General features: G+C 34.7%; 1 non-coding gene across 1 annotated transcript; it reads left to right on the top strand.

Annotated features, from left to right (window-relative positions):
* Positions 1-842: 842 nt before the first annotated feature.
* Positions 843-946, top strand: LOC127902901 (small nucleolar RNA R71). Its single transcript, XR_008055538.1, has one exon. It is a non-coding gene; the product is annotated as a small nucleolar RNA R71 (small nucleolar RNA).
* The last annotated feature ends 11,529 nt before the right edge of the window (positions 947-12,475 follow it).

The raw sequence follows: 12,475 nt of genomic DNA on the forward strand, positions 1-12,475 counted from the left end.
AAGGTCATGACTGCTTTGACCTCTCCATGCTGCTGTGGTGAACTGGTACTTGCTTCATGCACTCCTTTAGGATTAGGCACTGGCTGACTTGGAAATTTATCTTTCTCAACAGTCATTGCCAAGGTCTGAACTGAAGAAGAAAGTTGTCCCATCATCTTCTCGAGGCTTGAAACTGATTGAGCTTGTGAGTTGAAGCCTGCTTTCAACTCATTTCGTAGTCCATCAATGGTGCGGTTCTATTGCTCAATCGTGGAGTGAGTAACATTCTTGAAATTCTGAAATGCATACTCCCATGGTCTGGGTTAAGAGTAGTTCTGGTTTTGATTGTATGGTCTAAATGGTGGCTGAGAAGCTTGAGGATTTTGTGGAATTGGTGGAGTTGGAGCTGCTGGTCCATTCTGTTGGAATCCTTGAGACCATGAAAAATTGGGGTGGTCTCTCCATCCAGGGTTATATGTGTTGGAGTATGGGTTGTAATTTGATGGTTTTCTCATTACACCTATGGCATTAACTTGATCTGAGTATGAGTCATGGTCATGTGGCTCTGTTGATTTAGCAGTCGATAACGATGCTATTTGTCGAGAGAGACCTTCAATTATCGCTTTGACTTCTTTAATTTCTGAACTTGACTCGCCAATGTGAACCTCATTTACTCCCTTAATTCTTCTAGTATTCCTGAGTGATCGACTCCGTTGTTGGGAATTATCCGCTTGTCGCTGGAAGAATTCCCAAATCTCTGTTGCACTTTTGACATCAGCTCTCCTCTACTTGTTGCCATTAGCCATTCTTGAACATTCGGCAATAATCCCTCCAAAAAGTATTGGCATTGATGTCATTTCTCATACCCATGATGTGGACACTTCAAGAGTAGCTCATTGAATCGCTCCCATGTTTCGAAAAATTGCTCGTCCTCTCTCTGGGTAAACTCTGAGATTTCCCTGCGAATAGCATTAGTCTTATGCACTGGGAAATATTTATTCAAAAATTTAGTTACCATTTGTTCCCATGATGAAATGCTATTGGCAGGCAATGTATTAAGCCATGAACGAGCTCTATCCTTTAAAGAAAATGGGAATAATCTAAGTTTAACATCATCATCTGAAAAATTCTCATATTTAAATGTTTGACAAATAGCATGAAAATCATTCAAATGATTATATGGGTCCTCATTTTCTAGGCCATAAAACATGGGGAGACAATTTAGCACACTAGGTTTTAGTTCAAAACTCCTAGCAGCTACATTTGGGTATCTTATGCATGATATGCTCAAATTTGCTAAAGGACTGAAATAGTCCTTAAATGGCCTCTCCTGTGGTTGCAAATCCATTTTATTTTAAACTTGTTTGTGTGTGCGAAGTGTTTTCTCAAGTTCAAGGTCTATAGGTTCAAGATTAGATAATAATGACCTTCGATCAACCATGCATGCAAAACAAATAAATAAAGATGAGAACAAAACAAATAAAAATAAAGAAGAGGGAGAAATTACGATACTAACCTTATTGCGCTATTACAACCTTACTATAAAAATACACAAAAACAAATACGTGAAATAAATTAACTAAAAATAAATTAATAAGATAAACTAAAAACAAAAATTTACAAAGAAAAATAAATTGAAAATTAAATTACAGAATTTTAAAGAAGAGAAAAAGAAAAGAAATACTAACCATTAAATGTAGATTCACTTTTTTTTCTTTTTTTAAAAAAAATACAAGAAAATAATTAAATGGAATTATTCACAAAAATTAATTTTACGAATTAAAATAACTTACCTCCCCGGCAACGGCGCCAAAAACTTGTTGTGCAAATTTTATTGAACTCGCAAGTGCACGAATCTATTGTAGAATAGATTAATGGAGACGAGTGTCGATCCCACGAGGAGGTAGATTTTAATTATATGTAGAATTAATTTTGTATGAGGGTGGTTGGATTTGTGGTGAAAGTGACTTAGATTATCTTAAAATTGGAATTGAAATGTCGAGAATAAATTGAAGAGAAATCTATTGAGATGACGTACTTGGGTATCTAGATCCGTATCAACATGCATCATGGGCTAAATAATCCTTATTAATGCCAATTAAATCATGAGGGGGGAATCCACACCTCATGAACCACGCTCTAATCAATATGGTGCTAAAGGCTTATCGTGCCAAATAATAATAACCTTGTACTAGGGAGCCGGTGAAACCAGGGCGGTACTAGACAAGACTATTATTATTTGTCGACGAGAAGTCAAAACATCCACAAAAACTAGAAGGGAAGAGAAAATAAATTTACCAAATTAAGCCCATGACACATGTTGAGACTTCACCTTCAACCCAAGCTTGAAAGAAAATTAGCTACTTATAATTGAACTAGAGGTAAAATAAGAATTTATTAAAATACGTAGAAAATACAAGATGGAGAGGGAATTATAGAAAATGGAGTCCAAAAATGGATTCAGAGCTATCAAATTAGGGGGGGAGGCCCCTTTTTTATAGATACATTGAGTAAATCATGGCCATCGGATTAAAAATAGTTTGGACACTCAAGATTGTGCCATGTCATCAGTCAACAGTACGCGGTTTGACCACGTAGATGAACAGTAACACGGTTTGACTCGGCTTTGAACAGTAATGCGGTTTGGTTGAAAATAATCCTATGTAATTCATGTACTGTACGCGCAAGTTTTGGTCCACTAATATGCTGCCATGTCACCATCAATAGTTCATAAGAATTTTAGACCAACAGGATCCTGACACCTCATCAGTCAATGCCACGTCATCGATCCGTCTATGTGAACAGTGTCATGAACAGTAACGTAGACATACCGTAAATGTGAACAGTGCCATTTTCCTTTTATGCTCCTCCTAAGGTTTTCGACCGTCCTGAGTTCAAAAGTGATGTCCGTTTTGCCATTTGATCTCTCGTTTATTGTGAAATGACTATGATGCCCCTAAAATACACAAAATACTTAATTAAAATAAAACACACATTATTAAATTACAAGAACCTTACATACATAAAAGTAAGGGTTGTTAGTAAGACTTGAAATATAAAATGATGATTTTCTCCTTTATAAATATACATTTTCTAACACTCAATAGTGGTATTGACTGATGAGGTGTCACGATTCCATTAGAGAGAATTCTTACGCACTGTTGATTGGTGACGTGGCAGCATATTAGTGGACCAAAAATTACGCGTACGGTACATGCATATACACAGGATTATTTTCAACCAAACCGTGTCACTGTTCAAACCAGTTGACTATTCAAACCACGTGGTCAAACCGCGTACTATTGACTGATGACGTGGTGCGATCCTGAGCGTCCAAACTGTTTTTAATCCGATGGCCATGATTTACTTAATGTATCTATAAAAAGGGGACCTCTCCCCCCTAATTTGATATCTCTGAATCCATATTTGGGCTCTATTTTCTGTAATTCCTTCTCCATCTTGTATTTTCTACGTATTTTAATAAATTCCCACTTTGGCCCTAGTAAATTATGAGTAGCTAGTTTTCTTTCAAGCTTGGGTTGAAGGTGAAGTCTCAACATGTGCCATGGGCTTTATTTGGTAAATTTATTTTCTCTTCCCCTCTAATTTTGGTGGATGTTTTGACTTTTCATCGACAAATAATAATAATCTTGTCTAGATACCGTTTTGGTTTTACCGGCTCCCTAGTACAAGGTTATTATTATTTGGCACGATAAACCCTTAGCACCATATTGATTAGAGTGTGGTTCATGAGGTGTGGATACCCCCCTCATGATTTAATTGGCACTAATAAGGAATATTTAGCCCATGGTGCATGTTGATACAGATCCAGATACCCAAGTGCCGCATTTCAATAGAATTCGCTTCAATTTATTCTCGTCATTTTAATTCAAATTTTAGGATAATCTAACTTACTTTCACCACAAATCCAACCAACAATTTAGAAAAATTAATTCTACACACAATTAGAATCAACCTCCTCGTGAGATCGACACTCGTCACTATTGATCTATTCTACAATAGATTCGTGCACTTGCGAGTTCAATAAAATTTGCACAACACACCTATCACATGAAGAACAGAAAGTGCAAGCATCTCGAAATATAGTTGGCCAATAGAAACCACATTGTAAAACTTTAGTAGCTATTTTCTTAGAGCTGAAATGGTCTCTACAAGCTTGTTCATGGCAGAATGAAAGAATATTTTGAAATTCACTTTCTAGGACACACCGTCTAACAATTTGATCTGCACAATACTTGAACAGATAAGGGTCATCCAAAAAGAAATTCTTTATTTCTACAAAAAATTTGGCCTTGTCTTGCTTGGTCCAATGCTCTGGAAGTTGACCTGTAACAAGATAATTAACTATATCAGCATACCACGGTAATACTTCAACACTCATTAATTGTTCATCTGGAAATGACTCATTCAATATTAATGGTTCTGTAATTGTGTCAAAATTGAGGCGAGAGAGATGGTAAGCCACAACATTTTCTATGCCTTTCTTATCTTTAAATTCCAAGTCGAATTCTGGGAAAAGTAACACCCAACGAATTAGTCTAGCTTTTACATCTTTCTTTGTGAGAAGATATTTAAGAGCAGCATGATCTATGAATACAATTATTTTATAACCAATGAGATAAGATCAAAATTTTTCTAATGCAAACACTACTGCTAGCATTTCTTCTTCAGTGGTTGAATAGTTCAACTGAGCATCATTCAATGTCATACTAGCATAGTAAATAACATGGGGAATTCGATCAACTCTTTGTCATAATACTGCTCCTACTGCATAATCAGATGCATCACACATGAGCTTAAATTGTAAGTTCCAGTTTGGGGACTGAATGATGGATGATGATGTCAACAACTGGTTTAATTTTTCAAATGCCACAAGACATGAATCATCAAAGATAAAAAGTACATCCTTAGCAAGTAGATTGCATAAGGGTCTAGAAACTAGCATGCCTAAGGAAATATCTTACTTCTCTGACTGTTTTAGGTGGAGGAAGATTGGAAATGAGATCTACCTTGGCTTTGTGAACCTCAATACCTTCACTCGAAATGATGTGATTGAGAACAATACCTTATTTTACCATAAAATGACACTTCTCCTAATTTAAGACCAAATTCTTCTCTATACATTGATCAAATAAGTCACCAAAAAAAGAAAAGTCATCCATAAAGACTTTAAGGAATCGTTCAACCATATTAGAAAAAATGTTTAACATGCATCGTTGAAATGTAGCAGGTGCATTACATAATCCAAATGACACCCTCTTATATGCAAAAGTGCCAAAAAGGCAAGTGAAAGTGGTTTTCTCTTGATCTTTTTGTGCTATGGGAATCTGATTATATCCTGAGTAGCCATCTAGAAAGCAATAAAATTCATGACCTGCCAATCTATCAAGCATTTGATCGATAAATGGTAAAGGAAAATGGTCTTTACGTGTGACATAATTCAACTTTCTATAATCAATGCATACACACCATCCTATAGTTACTCTAGTGGGTATCAATTCATTATCAGCATTGGTAACTACTATGACTCCTGACTTTTTTGGGACAACTTGTACAGGACTGACCCATGAACTATCAGAAATTGGGTAAATGATACCTGCGTCTAATAACTTAAGGACTTCAGTTCTAACAACTTCTTTCATATTAGGATTTAACCGACGTTGCATTTCCCTAGAAGATTTAGCATTTTCATCGAGGTAAATGTAATGCATGCAGTCTACTGGGTTTATACACTACAAGAAAACAGGCAATAGATGACAGAAAATAACTGTCATAAAAGGGGGTGCATGACAAGAAATTTATATGTCATCTATGTCACTGTCATTAATTTATGACAGAATATTTTCCGTCATTGATTCATGATGGCTTTTCACAGTCATATATCTGTCACAAAATATTTTAATATAAAAAATAATTAAATAAAATTTAAATTTATTTACGCACATTTTTTTTAAATTTTTAGCGGAAAATTGAATAATCATTTGTAAACTTATTATTCAATTTTGGCAGTAAATTATTTATGACAGAATGTATGATGGCTATTTCCCGTCATAAAGTTTTGATTTTTTTAAAAAATATATTACAATTAAAATTTGTTGATGAATTCCTATTTAATTTCATAAAAAACCAATAAAATTTAATATTAATTAACATCCATTCAATCCAACAAACTAATTTCAAAATAAATACATCTAATATTCAATGAGATCACCATTAATATATAATAAAATATCCCAAATTAAAAAAACCATCCCAAAGTACCCCAATTTCCAATGCATAGAACATAACTTTCCAGACTATCCATTCAACATTCGAATGCAAAAGTAAATTATAAATTGTTGGTGATTTCATACGAAACCTCTAGTGGCAAACCAAAATGAAAAATAGAAGGGATCATGCAAGGAAAATTGTTAAAAAGCTCTCATGATACCACAAAGTAAAAAGCAAAATCACCAGCCATGTCAAGTCCAAGAGCACTAATCATGTAAGGCTTAGCTCCAAGCTTTGACATGCACTCTGCAACATTCCTTGCTACACACCCTAACACATAATTCACCTGCATAAAGAAACACCCCCTAATGTAAGTAAATATCAGAAAGCAAAATCCAGAACATACCACTAATTCTGATATTTTCCCAATATACCTAATGATGAACACATTTCTTAAAGCTACGTTTCAAGAACTAACACAATTCTGACAAGAAATTGCAAACGCTCATCAAAATCTTTTTTTTTTAAAAAAAAAAGTGGGACTAAAATCTTTTTTAGAAAACAAAAAAATGGGTATAATTGTACCTTGCCTGGTGTAGTGGTTCTTGGGTTCGCAGGGATCGATGGAGTGGCATGAATGTCCAAAACCATGCCTCCTATGATCACTGGCTCTGCTGCTTCTTGTTTTTGCAACTGCCTGCTTGTTAACAAAACCTTTTATACAACAAAGATGTATTAGAATTAAAAGAAAAAGAATAGAACCTAAAAATAGAAAGAATATTACAGTTTAGATAAGGCGACCTTTAAAGAACGGGTTTAGCTTCACATGGCTGCTGTAAAAGGTGGCGAAAGACTGCATTCAATCGTTCTTGAACACTGCTGCTGTCCATTTTGCTTCCAACACTTTTGAGTGCAGCACTTGTTTGCGCTGACCAAAGCGTTTCTTGCGTTGTTTAGTTTTGGGCTGGGCATGAATGATTTCTTCTTCATTTGGTTCATCACCATCAAAGTCCCTTGACCATTGAAAGTCTCTTGACCATTGACCATTGACATCAACTTCAAGATCACAGCAAACCGCCATGACTCCTCCAATGAACAAACCCTCCTCAAATCAAGCATCCTTTTTTTCTTTTTTTGGGAATTAGTATAAGATTAAAAAAAGGAACAAGATGGATGTTTTTAACAACCCAACAGAGACAAGGATGCTAAGAGGCCAAGTGGGAAGTAAGGAGGAGCAAAGAAGGAGAAAATCATCATATTCTGGGAGAAAATCAAATGTGCCATATTCATAAACAAAGATAATAGTATAATTTTATTAAAAAAATTAAATTTTTTATCCTTTATTTTCTTTTTCAGAATGAAACACAAAATTGAAAACAAAGATGAATTTATAGCTACGCTAATGAAATCAAAACTATTGATTCAAAACTAAAACATAATAAAAAGGAAATAAAAAAGTGAAGAAATGTGACCTAGGCTCAAAACTTTAGCTCTTATTCCAGCCACCACAAAATAGCCATTGCCGCCACTGCTTTTAATCTTTTATGTCGATCTCCACCTCCATCAGAACCATAAAGACCCGCCCATCAAATCCCAGTCATAAATACCACCGATTTGCTGCAAGAATCACCAAACACGACTACCAAACAGCAGCAAAACCTCCACCATTGTTCACTATCTTCTAGCGCGATTCACCAGCCACCACCAACAACACATTACTCATCATTAGCTGTATCTATCTGGTTACCTCCCTCTTCCAGCCCCTTCGCCTTTCGCTGGAATTGAAGCTAAAAATCAACACCGGCTCTTTCATAATTTTCGATCAAATGCTCGCGAATCGAAGAGAACCTTTAGCAGGATGTCAACTTGTGGCCTATGGGTGGGATTCGAAGGTCGGCTCTTTTACTTGGGTTAATGTTTTGTGAATGTAGGAATTTTTTTTTATCGTGAGTGAGGAGGGTTTTGTTAGCTTATATAGCTATAAATATTGATTTTGATGATAACAAACCACATGTATTGATTAAACAATGATTTATGAATTGTGTTTTTATAATAAGAAAATGATGTTATAGAATCAAAGTGTTTTCGACTAAATGAATGTATTTTAGAACCTTTGATATTGTTTTAAATTTCAGATTTGGACCTAGTTGAAACTATTTAAATATTTTGGGTCATACTATAATTTCACATAGTTGGGTGAAATCATAATTTTAAAAAGTTTTGGGATTGACAAAGTAATATTTAGAAATTCTAAAATTGGACCTATTTGCAAAGTTTTATAACGTATTGGGCCATAATACAGTTTTATAAAGTTTTGGGGTCAAACTATAAAATTAGAAAATATTTCACTATAGCAGTTACTGTAGCAAGCGGCTAACCGGATCCTGAAAAATGGAAATTCGGTTGTTGGGCAGTAAGTTTCTGAGCATAAGCAGCAATTTGGATTTGACAAAGCGGCATACCAGATGTTCAGAAATTCAAAATTGTGGCAGTAACGGTGACATTAAACGGCTAACTGGATGTCCATAACCGGCAATCTGGTTACGACCAAAATGTGCATAACGGCTAGTTTTTTAGCCCAAACTATAAGAACTCAAATCCATCTCATTTTCAATCTCTCCAACAAGCAAAAACAAAAAGCACACGAGATATCTTGAGCCTTCAACTTGTAAAACACAAAACATTAAATCATTTCTTGTTCTTCGTTTTTGAATATCTACTCATTGAGTGAGTTTCCTTGTAACTTTCATTTCTTTATCTCAATTGTAAGAGTTTGAGTGTGTGAGACACTTGAGTGAAGAGATTGGGAGATAATCTCTTTGTTGTAAAGGTTCATTGACACCTTGAAGTCAATTGTAAACGGTTGAAGCCTTGGAAAGGCTTGGATAGTGGAATACTCAAGCTTGGATCGCTTGGAGGTGTGGACGTAGGCGGGATTTGCCGAACCACGTAAAAATTTGTGTGTTTGTTTCTCTTCTCCCTTACTTATTAGTTATTGTGCTTTTATTGAACTTATTGCTTTTATTTTTTATTAAGACATTAGATTGCTTGTTGTGTGGATTTACGAAGAAAATTTTAAAAATCCAATTCACCCCCCCTCTTGGGTTGCACACTTATATTTCATTTGGTATCAGAGCGAGGTGCTCTTATTTAGACCTAATCGTCTAGAGCTAAAGATCAATGGCAACTCAAAATGATTCCACATTTAGGGAAGGACAGTCCACCACTAGACCACCTTACTTTGATGGAAACGATTATCCATATTGGAAAACTAGGATGAGAATTTACTTGCAAGCCTTAGATTATGAAATTTGGGAAATCGTTAATGATGGTCCTTTCATGCCTTTGACTAAAAATGAAGTCGGAGAAGATATTCCAAAACCTTCACGGGAATGGAATAAATTCAAAAAGAGAAAAGCTTCTCTAAATTCCAAGGCTATGAATGCCTTGTTTTGTGCACTAGATAAGAAAGAGTTTCATAGAGTGTCTAGTTGCGAAAGTGCTAATGAGATTTGGCACAAACTTGAAGTTGTCTATGAAGGTACAAACCAAGTGAAAGAATCTAAAATAAGTAGGTACACTCGACAATATGAATTGTTCCAAATGGAACAAAATGAAAATGTGTACTCTATGTATACTAGATTTACGGACATAGTGAACACTCTAGGAGCCCTAGGGAAGACCTTTTCAAATAGCGAGAAAGTCAAGAAAATCATTAGGTCACTACCTAAGGAATGGAGACCAAAAAGGACTGCCATTGAGAAAGCCAAAGATTTAAATGTATTACCTATTGATGATTTAATTGGTTCTCTCATTTCATATGAAGAAGGTTTGGTAGCTGAAAAAGGCATGAGGAAAAGAAGAAAAACATTGCTCTCAAGGCTTCAAAATGTGAGAGTGATGATGAAAGCGAAATGGATGATGAGGAGTTGGCTATGTTAGCTAGAAGATTCAGAAAATTTTACAAAAAGAATAATGAGCAGAGAAAATTCAGAGGCTATAAGAATAAGAAGGAGCCAATCACTTGTTATGAATGCAAGAAGCCCGGACACATACAACTGGAATGTCCTCTTCTCAACAAACTCAAGAAGAAAGCTATGGTGGGCACATGGGATGATAGCGATGAGGAAACAAGTGATGATGATGAGCAACATGAAATGACAAATTTAGCTCTCATAGTCGTTGGGGAAGAATCATGTGATGAACTTGATGAGGTAAGTGTTCTTCCTACATATGATGAATTACATGATGCCTTTAAGGATTTGCATGATGAGCTGATAAAGATTGGTAAAAAGAATATATGTCTTAAAAAGAAGATGATAGAGCTTAAAAATGAAAATGAATCATTTAGTGCAAAGATTACATGCCTAGAATTAGAAAATAAAACATTGCATGATAGCATTGCATTATTTGAGAATTCTAGCTCTTCACATGAGCACTTAGAGTCACAATTGAATGACTTGAAAAATGAAAATGAAATGCTTAGAAAGAAGAGCAATGAACTAAATGAAATTGTGCTAAAATTCAAAAATGGGCAAAAGATGTTGGACAATTTGCTAAACTCACAAAAATGTATATTTGATAAAAGTGGCATTGGTTATAAACCAAATTTGAAACGAAAATTTTACAAGAATTATTTTGTGAAGAATACATCTATTAAAAATTAAATTGTATGTCATTATTGTAATCAAGATGGTCATATGAAAAATAGATGTGCAGTGAAGAGAAATGCATATTATGGTGTGAAATGTGTTTGGGTTCTGAAAGGAACCATTGCTAACTCTCAAGGACCCAAAAAGGTTTGGGTACTTAAAACTTGAGATTTTCTCTATAGGGCTTGAAGAAGAAGAAGAATAAGTGGTACTTGGACAGCGGTTGTTCAAGACACATGACAGGGAATTATTCTTGGTTTTCAAGCTTTACTAAGATCGAAAATGTTGGCGATGTATCGTTTGGAGATAATTCAAAAGGAAAAATCATTGGGATTGGAAATGTTGGTAATGTATCGTCTACTCTCATTGAAAATGTGTGTTTGGTTGAAAACTTGAAACACAATTTGCTTAGTATTAGTCAATTATGTGATAAAGGATATAAAGTTATCTTTGATTATTCTAAATGTGTTATTGAGAATGCATGTGATGGGAAAGTCTTCTTTGTAAGAAATAAATGTGTTAATGTCTATACCATTAATATAGATTGTGCATCAATACATGATAAATGTCTCTCTACATTGCATGATGATGGTTGGTTGTGGCATAGAAGATTAGGTCATGCAAGCATGGATTTGATTTCGAAAATCGTGAAAAATGATTTAGTTAAAGGTCTTCCAAAAATCAGTTTTCAAGAAGATAGAATTTGTAAAGCATGCCAATTTGGAAAACAAATCAAAACTTCCTTCAAAAGCAAGAATCATGTCTCTACTTCAAAACCACTTCAATTGCTTCATATAGATTTGTTTGGACCTTCTAGATATGCTAGTTTAACTAGCAAATTTTATGCATTTGTAATTGTGGATGATTATTCTAGATACACATGGGTATTGTTCTTAGCTAATAAGGATGATGCCATTGATGCATTTCGAATTTTCTATAAAAAGGTTCAAAATGAAAAAAGGTTATTCTATTACTTGTATTAGAAGTGATCATGGTGGAGAATTTGAAAATCATGCATTTGAAAATTTTTGTAATGACTTTTGCATTGAACATCAATTTTCATCACCTAGGACTCCACAACAAAATGGAGTAGTAGAGAGAAAGAATAGGTCTATTCAAGAAATGGCTAGGACCATGTTGAATGAAAACTCTTTGGCTAAGTATTTTTGGGCCGAAGCCGTCAACACCGCTTGTTATGTTTTAAATCAAGTGTTGATTAGACCTAATCTTAATAAAACCCCATATGAGCTTTGGAAAGATAGAAAACCCAACATTGGCTATTTTAAAGTTTTTGGATGCAAATGTTTTGTTTTGAACATAAAAGATAATCTTGGTAAATTTGATCCAAAATCTGATGTTGGTATTTTTCTTGGTTATTCAAATTCAAGCAAAGCTTATAGAGTTTATAACAAAAGAACTTTAGTTGTGGAAGAATCTATGCATGTTACATTTGATTGGCACCATTAATCTTGGCCTTTGGTATCCTAGAGGAACTCATATTGATTTAACTTGTTATTCAGATGCCGATTTTACTGGGTATAAGGTTGATAGAAAAAGTACTAGTGGAACATGTCACTTCCTAGTTCATTCTCTTGTCTCTTGGTTTAGTAAGA

Source organism: Citrus sinensis, chromosome 5, assembly GCF_022201045.2.
Source record: "Citrus sinensis cultivar Valencia sweet orange chromosome 5, DVS_A1.0, whole genome shotgun sequence".
In the NCBI taxonomy this organism is placed as follows: Eukaryota; Viridiplantae; Streptophyta; class Magnoliopsida; order Sapindales; family Rutaceae; genus Citrus; species Citrus sinensis.